A 13,938-nucleotide genomic window follows, 5' to 3' on the forward strand; every position below is an offset into this window, starting at 1 on the left:
TAGAAGTAGGAGTGGGTAAGCAGATGGAGAGTCCAGGAGGGCCAAGAGGTTAATTTCATTGATTCTTTAATCTTCCTTCAAGATTCCTGGGACTTGCTTAGATCAATGGAGAAGATGTATTATTTAAAGTGAATTATTGGAAAAAGGTTTAGAGCTATGGTCAATCTCTCTTTGGCTTTTCAACAAAACTTTGAAAATGTAGACACTAGAGTAGATTCTAACAAAAATGAACTTACTGGATTTGAGTGAATGCATGTCTAAATCTTGGACAAAATAATTAGGCAACACTCACTTAGCATATTTTGGCCTGTTCTGTGCTGGTTATCTAAATTATATTAGATCCCAATACGATGATGAGACTGGGCTACCAGGCCACAGCTACTTCTGGTTGACCACATGAATACCACGATTTATTGACATAAAAAGTAGGAATGACTACAGCCTAGTGAACAGGAGTTAAAAAAAGTCCCTGTGGGACCAACATCAGTTGGAAATGACCTTGGTTGCAGTTACAGTATCTCAAGGACACTGAAATTTATGTGAGCTTTTCAGCTCTATTCAGAGAAAGAACTTTTGTGTGTTCTTATTAGCTGCTGAATTGCAGCTTGCTGTTTTCATTTTCCAGAGGTTCCTAAATCCACAAGAAGATCACTAGTGCTTTGCAATTAAAGGCTTTCTCAGCTGAACCATGCACAAGAGCTGTCGCCAGTAATGTGGTTTTGGGAAGATTTGTATTTGGCAGGGAAATTCTTTGGGGATGTCACCTCTTTGCTCTTTTTCTAGAACCCTGTGCCCTTCGAAAGCTTTGGAGCACTTAATATAAATGTATATGTGGTGTGACTATGTAGGTCGGATACTGCATGTGACCCTTCGTAGTTTAACACCACAAAACTGAGGATGTAGGTTAGACTTCACAGTCCTTAGGATTTACAGTGATTGATTTTTATTTTCTGTAATGAAACTTGAAGACGCGCTTTTTTTTTTCCAAAAAAGGTGGAGTAGTCTCAATTTGTAGCTAAAATATGTATAGCACAGGCAATGATTTTACAAGTTTACTTACTCTGCCTAATATGTATCCTTCAACCCTGACTCTAGAGCAAGGTGAAAATCTAATGTGCTCCACCCAACTCTCCCAAACAATTCAGGTGCTGTGATCCAAAACCCTGTAGTTTTTACAGGCATTTTTTTTCATTCTGAAAGCATGGGAACTCAATGGAGTGGATACCATATTTATCAAGTGACCAGTACAAAGGGAGTCTAATCCCTAATTTTAGTCTTTAGATGCTTTTCAATAGAAACCATAATTTTTACATCAGATCCTGTATCTACTTAATCCTTAGACTATGAGGTTAAACTGGTATTTGGAGACCTGTGGTGATGGGGGAGGAGGGATATTTGTTAGCTAGGCAATGGGTGTAGTTCATTTAGTGGTGGAAAACAATGTTTGTAAATGTCAAATACTGGGTTCTTCAGCTATAAGTACAAGAAAATAATTACCAGTTTGTAAATAAAAAGAGAAGAAAGAAAATACCTGACCAAAGTTTAGAGCAGTAATGAGAAGACTAAAGCTGTGTCTATATTAGCAGCTGGATTTTAAATATGAGTATGGCTTTGAAGTGAAGCCCTTGATTGTCCCAATTTCCTGCACTTTGATTCAGTTCTCAAAGTGGTCTAGGATCAACTAGGTCCCTCCAGGAGAAAACAAAACTGGAGCTTCAGGTCCAAATATGCTTCAGTGTTTGCTGGAGTTTGTTAGGCTCTACCCCCCAGTTTGGGTTTTGCCATCATGAAGTCGTCTGGGAAGACCCAATACACAAGGGTCAAGACAAGGATCTCAAATGCCGACAGCTCTCACAGCACTCTGAATTAGTTCTGGCACTCTATAAGGTGCTAAATTCCATGAACAATTTCCTATTTGCTGCCAACTACCAGCCCTCTGCTATTTCTTGTAATTCTGGTGCTCCTTCCTCATTCATCTGTACTTATTTGGATTTGAAATCCTTTTCCTCCTGTAACTGCCCATCTTTCTCTTGCCGTCTTCCCTTGCTGAATTCCTATTTCTTTTTGTTTCCACTTTCTATAATGCCTTTTCTACTATGTTTACCACCTTCTGCCACGTTTATAGTTACCTGTTTTACCTCATAAAATTCAGCGACCTGCAGCTTGGGGCTCCAAGGAACAGGTAGTCCTTGAGTTGTGCAAGGGTTGGGATTTTAGTGCCATCAAATAATCCTGCTGCCTACCTGGAAGTCATTAATCTCATGATTGCTGCTGATAGAGGAGACCTGCAAGCAATGAGGAATTCAACCGGATAAAAAAGTGAAGATAGAGTCCTTGAAGGTCTGGAACAGCATCCATGCTTGGGAACACCGGAGCAGATGTGCACTCTTTATGTGAAGATTGAAAGGATCTTTGCTTGGGAGCATGCCAGCAAGATGGTGTTCTGTTGACTCCAGCACCCCCTAAGACAGAAACACCATGTACGAGAATCCAGAGGAGAGCACCTGTTCTGGCACTTGCTCCAGGATCCCTGTTCCCAGCAGAAGGCTCCCACAGGGGCAGGCCAATACCTCCTTCTGTGTTTCCAGCCAGCCCTGGTATCGACAACCCCTTGTGCCAGTGCTCTGGATTCCAGCCCCACAGCATGCTGTTTTTTCTGTATGTCTCTCTGGGGCGGGCGGAGTTGGTGCCTGACCTTTCTGGTAGGCTTACAGCATCAGGCTCAGAGCCACAGTGAAACTGCGCACACCACTGGTCTGACTGAGGCCATTATACCCTTAAAACACTTCCTCCAGAGCCATCAGCTGTGGAAAAAATCCTCCACGGAACAGGTATCTCAGAAATTACCTCCCCAGTCCCAAGTCTGTGTGAGTTTCTAGCTCAGCCCCAGTATTAGGGAGCTGTGTTTAATGCATGCTGCAAAAGCACAGCTGTCCTAGGCTTCGGTGCTGAGAACCTACAATGTAGGCCCTTTCTCACACTAACTGCCATGGATTTGCCTGCTCACAGGGCAGTAACTTTCCTGACCCATGAACACAAGAGTAAGTACTTTTCAGAGGCTTCTGTTTATCTGAAATACAAAACAGTTATTGGCTGAGGTGCTGGTTGATTGCAGTAACCCTTCTCTCCCTTGCACTTCTCAAGTTGCTGTGTCACCCATCCTCGGTCAGTTCCTGAAGGGGAACCGCAAGGATGCAATCCTGCTGCTGCGACTTTCTGTAGTTGTGCGAGTCCCTCTGCAGAAATGCTGTGCAGCACAGAGTCATCCCTCTCATTTTAGGAGGCTGGAAGCTGTGTTGGTTCCTAGTTTCAGCAAACAGCTTTGCAGACAGGATCAGTTATAAGTCTCTTGGGGTGGGAAAGAGAAAAAGGGCTATTGTTGGCTATTGTGTACTGTCACGCCATTACTCCAAACAGGACGTTGAGTTCATGTAGTACCATACTGTTACCTGTATGGGATGGAGATGTAGGCAAATTGTGCATCAGCAGAAATGCCGGAGAGGGCAGCCCACAGCATTCTTCAGAGCCTCTAGCGTGTGAGTCTGCAGAGAATTGAGTAAATTCCCAGCAAATGCTGGTAAAAGGCTCCTGCTGTCCTGAGATCACTTATCCATTACTCCAGGGCAACAGGTGATTTTCTACCTCCTTCCTTTATGGTAGAGGCTACAAAAAGGTGGGTGCAGGATGGGACAGAAGTTCATGTCTCAAGAATAGGGGGAAAGAGAAAGTATTCTTGCTGAGAGGGTGTCATCCCTCCCACCTGAGCTGGCTCTGCCATCTGATTCCCTAACTGTTATTAATTTTCTCTCTGCTGTGCTAAGGCTGCTGCTTTAACAGCTCTTATCAAGCTTTCCTTCACCTGCCCTTTCTCTTAGTAGCTTGATGGTAGAGGGGTATGACTTTGACTGTTGTGGGTTGACCCCAGCCAGCAGCAAAGCACCCACACAGCAACTCACTTGGCCCCCACCTCAGAGGGATGAGGGAGAGAACAGGAGGACCAAAAGTGAAAAAAGTCATGGGTTGAGATAAAGACGGTCTCATAAGTGATGAAAAGAGGGGTGGGGGAAACCCCAAGTGATGCACTCACCTATTCCCATCATCACACCCATGCCCAGCTAGTCTCTAAGCAATGACTACCCTGGAAGAGAAAACCTCCCAGTTTTTATGGCTGAGCATGACATTATACAGTATGGGATATCCCTTCGGATTTTTTGGGTCACCTGTCCTGTCTGTGCCCCCTCCCAAGTTCTTGCCCACCCCCAGCCTGCTTTTCAGTGCAGAGTGAGGGGAAAAAAAGGTGGTCTTGACACTGTGCAAGCGCTGTTCAGCCATAGCCAAAACACTGCTGTGTTATCAACACTGTTTTAGTCGCGAATCTGAAATGCAGCACCATATGAGCTGCTATGAAGAAAGTTAACTCCATCCCAGACAGACCAGTACAAGAGTCCAGTATCACAGTGGGTCTGTGGCATGTCCCATGGTGTAAATGGACACCCAAATGCTGCAAATGATCCTCTCTCTTTGTGTCTCGCTGCATTCATAAGTGGTGTTAATGTGGTGCTGAAATGTTTGTAAGAAATGAGAAGACAGTGCAGTGCTGCTTGGAGAGACCTGTAGTTTAGGTCGTGGAGCCCTGGAGGATAGCTTCCCTTCAGAAAGTTGTGGACAGTTTTGTGGCGATGTTTTGGCACTAGGCCAGGCTCTGATCCAAAGTAACCCTCCTAAACCAAATATGATGGAGATATGAGGTGTTTCAGCACCAGCCTCGCAGATCTGCTGAACAGCTTGCTTTGGGCTAAGTTACTTCCTGATGTGAAATAACCTAAAAGCTATGCTGCTTGCCCTCAGTGCTTTCAGCCATTTAATCTTTAGCTCATTTTGTTTGCAAAGTGCATCACCCTGTTTCTGTAGCTAAACACTCATAAAGGGATCTGTTATAACTTGTGAAAACTATGCCAGTTTTTATTAAAAACCTCTGTCACACTTTGTGACTGTCTTCTTAATGAAGCAGCTGCACAGATGTTGAGATACCATTTATATTGGTATACATAAGGGTGGAGACCAGTCTTATTTTTCATTCTCGGGTTTGGTGTGGCAGGTGTTGCTATAGTGTATTATATCCATCCTGAATTACCTGATTTAGCATTGGACATCAGCTGTGCTCCTTAAGGTTCTGATCCTGTTAATGTTATTATGGTAACAGGATTTGGGCAGAGTCACTATTTGCATAGGAAATGCCCTTGGAAAAAACAAAAGTGCTGAAGGAATGTTGTCTGAATTGCTAGAGAGTGGGTTTTCCTTGCTATTCAGTACTTCATCAGTGCTGTAGTTGGGAGGCAATTTCTAAGTTGGTATCTTTTAAATGTCAGACTTTTTTAAACTAGTTGTGGTAATGCGATACCATGGTGACATTTACCATCAGCAAGAAGCATTAGTCTGGGGATCCTAGCCTTCTCCAGCAGGCAAGAGGTGAACTTTGAAAACTTGCCTCTTCAGGAGGTGCCAGTGACACCACATATGCTGATAATCTGGTTGCAACACTGATCCGTGTTAGGATAACACGAGCAAGAAATATCTTTTGTAGCTATCAGTTTTCCTTTAGTCACATAGACAAATTTAAACCCAAAATCCAGAGTTAACAAAATATTGAAAATGAGAAACAATGCCAGTAAATACAACTGTCTTTCCATGTGGTACTGTAGCTTCTTAGGCAGCTCTGTGGGAGCGTGTCTCTCGCCCTGCTGGGTTTGGAGGTATGTGTGTGGGACCGAGAAATGATGTTTGCAGCTGAAAGTAAAAAAGCTGATATGGTGGTCTGTGTTGTCAGCCCTCAGAAATAAAACTGTGGGCATGTCAGAGGACCCAGTACTGTAGAGAGAAATCTAAATAGAACTAATAACTCTGCAAAACCTGAAGGAAGGAAGTACACCTCTAGAGGCTGAAACTGAGCTATTTGGGGAGATGCTTAAGGGAAACATACCTGTTAAAGAGAACTGACTTCCAAGAAAACCAAATTAATTTGAGGAATATGTAAGTACTCAGAATTCCTGGAAAAAACGAAATAACTAGACTATTACATCTTTGTCCTCTGTCTAAATATCAAGGACCAGTTATTAACAAATGACTCCCACATCTGTGCCTGTGATCTTGCACATGCTCACTGACCCTGGCAATGCAGGATTTTGCACACCTTATTGTGAATGTAAAATATCTTATAGGATAATATGCTTTTTCTTCAATAATTTTCTCTGGAAGGTATAGCAGACACGAACAAGCTTCATACCAAAGAATACAACCTATAACCTATATACCAAAACTTTATATGGCTCTTTGGCCAAAATGTAAACACCCATATGAATGGATGCCTCTTAATATACCCAGGTATTGAAATTGACTGATATTGATAGGTATAAAAATAAATTGGTATCAAAATTCATAGCTATTGATGCCTATCGATTGGTATTGATGTCTACTGATGACTACCATAACAATAAGTATCTACGTCTATCAAAAGGTATTGATATTGATAGGTATCAATGCTTATCTAAATCAGTCTATCAACACCTATCAATACCTACCTATCAATAGGTATTAAAAATGAAAGATATTAAGGACTATTGCTATTGAAAGGTATCAATATTGATAGGTATAGATGCCTGCTGATATCAAAATCAGTATCAAAATCAGTAAGTATAGATGCCTATTGAAATCAGTAGCTCTTGAAATCAATAGACATTGATGCCTATTGATTTCAAAATCAGTGTAGGAATTGATAGGTATTAATGCCTATCTTTTGATACCTATTGATATCAGTATCAATGCCTAATGATATCAAAATCAATACTGAAATTGATAGCTATCGATGCCTACTGATATCGAGACTGGTATTGACAGACATTGATATTAAAAGGTATTGATTCCTTTCAATAGGTGCCATACTCTTTGAATGCCTATTGTTCCCAAAATTAGTATTGAAATACCTTTTGATGCATACTAATATTGAAATTTGGTTTCAAAATCAAGAGGTACCGGTAACTATACTTATTGGTAGGTATCAATGCTTTTTGATAGTTATTGAAATCAGTATTAAAAATTACAGGTATTGAAGCCTATCAGTACTGAAAGCTGTTGATGTTGATAGGTATAGATGCCTGTTGATGCCTATTGATAGCAAAAGGTAATGATGCATATAGGCACCAATGCCTGTCAATATCAAAGTTTTGAAATCGAAAGGCATCAATGGGTAGCGATGCCAATGGATGTTGAAATCAGTAAGTATCAATGTCTGTTGATGTCAAAATAGGTATCAAAATTGATAGTATCAATATCTTTACTATGCCTAGAGACTTGCAAGCGGGAGTATATACAACCAGTGTGTAACCAGTAATTATTTATTGGCTAGCACATTGGCAGGAACAACATTCTATTAGGCCAACCAGAAATGTGTGCACCACCCCTAATGCAAACATCTCATGAGTCTCTGCTGGTCAGTCAGGTGGAGAGAAGCAATGGCCTCTGCTGCTTCTTGGAACAAACTGTTCCTTGATCTTGCTGACTTTTGACTATTACTTCTTTGGGGTTTTACACCTTTTCATGGCAGTATTTGTCTCTTGAGTCCTTGAGTTACTGCTTCCAACTCAAAAATTTCACTTTGGTCTTTGTTTTTACTTCTTACTGCTTTTACTTCTTATCTTGAATTGGTTTAGCTTGCATAGTCTCTCACAGCTCAATAATAATTTTTCCGTGAAGCTGAGCCAAGGTCATACCTCTGTGCTTTGCAGATCTCGGCCTCAGACCACAGAAATTTGAACTCCTGGGCCATGGGTCTGGGTTCAATTTACACAGGAGAGATGGCAATGACTCAATATGTCAGAATTCCTGTTTAATTACACTGACTTGTTACATCCTTTATGTTTCGTGGAGATGAATGTTAAATGGTCAGACTTACCAGGAGATTTCCCAGTCTTAGACATAATGATGAACGAATTTACAACTTGGAAACCCCTTGGTGATTTATTGATGGTGCACACGTGAAATGAAGAGCAGAATCTGATTCTCATTCTTCTCAAGACAGTCTAGACCCATATACAGATATGAAGTTCACTTAGTCTCCAGCATCTGTATTTTATTTCTGTATCTGAAAACATGTGTCCATATTGCTACAGACAATTGCTTTTCTTTCAAAGAAAAAATGTCTGAGAAGTGCAAGGTTTTCTTCTAACTTTACTTTTCCTACCACAGTCCGATTTAAGTTTCCTTTATACTAAACAGATATCTTTTCTGTAACCTTTTTGCCCTTCCTAAATGGTTACTCCAAAGTTAGCAGGCTTTGTAACATTGCTGAAAAAGTGCTAGGTTATTAAATTAGAGAAAGCTTTTAAGAATATAACCCTCATGGAAAACATACTGTTTCTCTATCCTTTTCCTCCATATTAAATGGTTTCTGCCTCAAGTATTTCTGCTGATCATCACAGGGTGCATGTTTGTTAATGTGTTAGTTCAGAGAGGGGATGTCCTGGTGGCACGAATCTTTCCATCCTCCTTCCTTGCCTCATACTGGTTTGCGTTGTCAAATTGTCTTGGAGAACACAAACTGAGTTCCTTTTAGATGAAACTAAAACGAAAGGCAGGCTACAGGAGCACAGTTAAAGTGCTTTAACTGCTAATGGTCATTCAGTGCAGGAGACTGGCATAGAGCTAGTATAAAGCATTTTCCCTTCTCCCCAGAAACACCTGTAGCATGGGTTTTTGGTTTCCAGCAATATCTATTTTGCTCTGATTGTGCTGCACAACTTGGTAATGAAAATGTAGCCACAATTATGCTGTATTCTCATCAACCTCAAAAAAAAAAATATTTAAGTGAGGTGTGAGTCCTAAAAATAGGCTTAAATACTAGCATTTTGGTGCTGTTTTCAACAGAATACAGAATAGCATTTTAATAAATGAGAACCTACAAGCTCAGTTTAGACCTTACCATCATTAATAAAGCCTACTGAAAAATACAGGTCATCAGCGCAGTAGCTTGGTGTCTTAGTCTTTAAAGCAGATGCTTAATATTTAGCATCTGTTTAATCCTGTTGTTATCAGAAGTATGTCACGAAAGTTTAGGAGGGAGTTCTACTGATGGTTACCAGAGTGAAATAGAATTCAGTTCTTTCATGGGTATTCTTTGCTGAGTTAAAAGAGCAGTAGATCTTATTTTCATCACTGAAATAAAGGCAAAGGACTCTTACCTGTATTGAGAGAACATGTTTCTGAAGTGCAGGAGAGCTATTTCTTAATGGTGATGACTTTAATGGAACTGTACTTGCAGACCTGAATGACACTCACTGGCATTGTAGAACTCCAGACAAAAGCTTTCCTGTTTAAAATCTTGGGATGTTTGTTTTTACATGGTGGCTTTCCTTCCAAACTGCAAGGATATAGACAGTGTAACTCCTGCTACAGCTCGAACCATGGCATGGATGCTTTTAAAAAAAATTGCCATCGTGATTTTTCTCTGAATGCTTCTTACTAAAGCAAATCAAATCAAACTAAACAAAAATGATTCCTGCTGCTTTTTGTCTGATTCTGCAGGTTGCCTTTTCTATGGAGGTAGTCCTAAAGTATAAACCTCAGTATTTACTGATAAATTAGCAAACTCCAATTTACTTTCTGAATTCTCTTTACTTCATACAAAGTGGAAAATAATTGAGAAAATGCACTCAGAGAAATATCAGCTTTATGATGCAAAGAATAAGGCCGCTTCTGCATTATTTCTATAAAGTGTTCCACAAGTCTTATGTGATGTTTTTTTCTGCATAGCTTTGTTAATTGAGATCAGTGTATGGCCTTCCCTATAGAAATGATTCCTGGGAATGGAAGAAGAAAAGATGCTACTGTCTCTGCATTGACTACTATGTATTAGGTGCCTGAACTATTATAACTCAATGACATTTGAATTAGGAGTACAGTTTAACAAACGTGCTGAAAGTAGTGGTCAGAAAAAAACCCTAACCATTCTGCCAGGTAAGCAAGTAATGGCTCACCTGACAGAAGAAGGAACTTTGAAGCTTATGTCTAATACCATGAAAAGAAATCTGGATTTACAGGTCTTTTGCTAGCCACATTTGGAATTGAGAAAATAAGTAGGCTAACTGAGAAGTGAGGAAAAGCTAATGTTTGGTGGGCCTTCTGTTTCAGGGAAGCAGCTCTGTGTAGAATAGCGATAATTGTATACTTCTTAAAGGACTTTAATCTTAGTCTTGGACACCTTTTAGACTATTTAGAGAATCAGGTAGGTATGTACATGGATGTGTTTAGTATATAAGACATTTTAAAAAGCTAAATCTACAAACTGCTTGTGCTTCCTAAAATGGAGATTTGCAGGTATTACGTTGCACACAGGGTTAAGGATCAGTTTGCTTCAGTAGCCATGTCTCTCCTGAAGAAATGAGCTGAAAATCAGAGTGTCCCAAGGCACAGATGTAGAAAAGGGCCTATTTTGAGGCAGGTTAGTATTGGTTGATTCAGAACAGCAGTTGGACTAGGAAGTCTCATGAAAGAGTGACTGACAGAGAGCTAGCGAGTGCTCTGGAAATGTACCAAAGATGCCAAAGAAAGACAGAATACTTAAGCCTGTTCAATCCAAGCAAGGCTAGACACACGAAGACTAAATATGGAGGGCTGAAACCCAACAGCTTGATGAATGTCTAGACAGCAGTTTAGACTGTGACGTGTTTGTAACACCGAGCTGGCTGGAGAAGTCCAAATCTCACTCAGTCACAGGATACTCGCCCACTGTGAAAACCAAAAAGGCTTCCTGGCACAAAAATTGCTTCAGAAAGAGGGTGCTCTTGCTTAACTAACCATGCTGCATTTAATAACCAGGGGACCACCAGTGTGATGCTTTTGCGTGGCCAACAGAGTCCAAGTGATTCCTGTCTCTCGCTGCTGTTGCAGCTGCTAGGAGGAACAGCTGCCAGGAATGGAAACAACACAAAGAATATCCATGAGGAACAGAAGAGGAAATAAGAAGCATTAAAATTAAAGACACAAGACAGGTTCTACTCAATTAATGGAAGAATTTTGATGAGAAAACTTTATACTGACTGAAGCAGAGTAACCTTTGAGGGAACATATAATTTGTGTTTTGGCAGTGAGATCTAGCCTGTGATTTCCAGTGAAGAGATACTTTGAAAAGTGCTATTTACTTTGACCATGTAGATTATAAATATATTAGCAAAATGCTGTTATGCTTTAGTTACCTATTCATAGGAAGGGATGGCTCATCAGATTTTGGGTTCAAGCTAGTACATTTTCCAGGAAAACTTGTACAGCCAGCTCCTGCTTTGAAATAAGAAACCAAATTGCAGATTGTTTTCTTAGACAGTTGGACCTTGGTATATCTAATGAGCAACTTTCTCCTGAAAATGTTATTGCTGTGGTATGTATCAATGAAATTCTTTAGTTCATCTACTGTTTTTGCTGTTTATCAGAGAACTTTTAGTTCATTCAGGAAAGGTTTAGTGTAATCATGGCATAGATTTGGACATTAAAGTAAAACAACTACAAGGATCTGGAGGACTTGGAGTGAAAGAGTTCAAATGTTCTGCTGTTCTGGTCATCAGCTTCCATTCTGCTTTCCTTTTAGTTGTGTAGGATTTGAGTTGTTTGATTCATTTGACCTTTAATTCAAAGTATGAAGTCTGGTATCAATGAGTATGGAAGAAGTGCTTTGCCCTTGTATCATGGGGCAAATTTAACATTTCACAGAGTATTCCAAGAAGATTCTAAAACTTATGTCCCAAAATTGGGGTAAAAAAGATGGGGACAAGCATTAACCTTCAACTTTTATATACTGTCTTTTTTTTTTTTTTTTTTTTTTTTTCCAGAACTGATACTGTAATACTAGAACAGAAGAATTAGTCATTCCTAAATCTGGCACCTAAACCAGTGAAGAATAAGATTGCCTCTCCCTATGAAATGTAGCAGTCAGCAGTTCTTACATAAATGAAAAAAGGGAAAAGTGTCAGGAAATGAGGACATTCCAAATTCTGCACATACACTAAGGGACACACTGTGGTTTATCATTTACCACAAAATAGCTGTGGAATTGCCCTTTATGTATGTTCCCTTCTGGTTTGGGTGGTTCGGTTTCTATTTTTTGGTTGTTTTTTGGTTTGGTTGTTTTGGGTTTTTTTTTTGGTACAAGAGAGGAAGACATGATGCTCAAATGTCCTGTACAGGAAAAATGAAGGCCAATAATATTTTTTGAAAATCCAAATAGAGCTCCACAAATATCAGAAATCATAAAATGATTTTGGGCTATCAGGAAAAATCTGTATTTTTTAAATTAACAAAAATGGGCATACATTTTAAATAAACTGACTGTGGTGATAAGTCATATATAGGTTCTATTGTCTGTGTGACCAAAAATATATATATATATACACACCATAGGGATAATACGGTACAAGGACTAAATATGTGTTAAGGAATAATATCAAAAGGAGAACTCGCTCCTAAACATTTAAATCAAAATCATCAGTATATTTCTTTCTTTTTTTAAAAAAGTAAATGGTTAATTGCCTGGGGCACATTAGCACCCCGTCTGACAAAAACTTAAAAATTGTCTAATTTTAGGTATGATAATAGTCCAGTTGATGCCTCTGGACCTAAATGTGTGTAAAACAGTGTTTGTGGAGGTACTGGGTCTGCCTGACAGGCAGTTAACTTTCTACATAGCAGCCTGTATGGTATTGGAAATACTGGACAAAATTTTTTTTGCTGTTTTTGCTTTTGTTTTCAAGCAAAATAACATTCTTTTTTTTAACCACTTGAGATCTCAGTTTTTCTTTTGCATTATTTTGTACAAGAAGAGAGGAAAATAAATTAGTAGAACAACTTTATCCAAAAAGTTATTAACTATGAGCTTACAATTGCCTCTAACATTTTATATCAACATAAAAAATCAGTAAATACTATAGTCATTAACGTTAATCTGATATATTAAAACAATTAAACTATTCAAATGTTAGTTTTTATATATCATACTTTTTTCAAAGACTCCACATATGAAGTTCAGAATGACTTTGCAAATATCTATATGCTTTATTGCTATCTGTGGACTTCTTCTGGTCTTATCATAAAGAAAAGCTGCACTGGGATATTCTGACTGCGATCTGAAGATTCCTCAAAGTTTGGGTTGCTTGTTCACTCCTGCATATGTTTATGAAGTTCTTCTCTTGGAGTTATCTCACTCATCTCAATGCAATAGAAGTCTCTCTTGATTTCAGCTGCCCTAGTGAGATCACAGCTTTCATCCTTTTAAGATCCTCTTTGCCACTAAAAGAAAACCAAAACCGGGAGGACTTCTCTGAATGGAAAGAAAGCAAATTGCTTGTGACATAGCCATTGGTTGCCCTGGGAGCACTCGCTGCATCCTTCAGTTTAATTTGCTTAATATATGTAATTAATTAAGCAACTACAAAGTGATAGAAATGTTTTTGTGGATTCAGTTTCTGTAAATTAGCGATAAACAATTTGATACTGCAGGATGTTAGTGCTTTCTCTGTGGGACTAATGATCTCTAATGCCTCAGCAGTCGTTTGTGGAGCTCATCATGTTTACCTATTAAAATGAAGTCATTACATTTTGCTGTAGAAATCTTAGAATGCTCTTGGTACTACCTGTATTTGGCTGTGAATTTCTGATCATGAACAAGACCTGAATGTTTAGCTGATCCTGGTGGACAGGACCCTGGGTTATGGGTAGATACTCTTAGCTTTAGGTGGTTTGTTTGGTTTTTTTTTTTTAAGCTCTGTCTACCTGACCTTTCTCAAGTCATCTACACAGCAAGCACACGAGACAATTTTTTAAGAGTGAGGCATTTTATGGGAGTTGAGGGATTAAGATGCCCTCCGCAGAACTTGACTTACAAACGATTGAGTATGCACG

At 39.4% G+C, this 13,938-nt stretch overlaps 1 protein-coding gene across 1 annotated transcript in view; it reads left to right on the forward strand.

Annotated features, from left to right (window-relative positions):
- The first annotated feature begins 11,402 nt into the window (after window positions 1-11,402).
- Window positions 11,403-13,938, forward strand: part of JADE1 (jade family PHD finger 1) — a 60,053-nt gene continuing 57,517 nt past the window's right edge. The window contains exon 1 of the mRNA XM_074867300.1: window positions 11,403-11,425. The gene's annotated coding sequence lies outside the window, so the exon portion shown is untranslated. The remainder of the gene's footprint in view (window positions 11,426-13,938) is intronic.

This window comes from Strix uralensis, chromosome 4 (genome assembly GCF_047716275.1).
Source record: "Strix uralensis isolate ZFMK-TIS-50842 chromosome 4, bStrUra1, whole genome shotgun sequence".
Lineage (NCBI taxonomy): Eukaryota > Metazoa > Chordata > Aves > Strigiformes > Strigidae > Strix > Strix uralensis.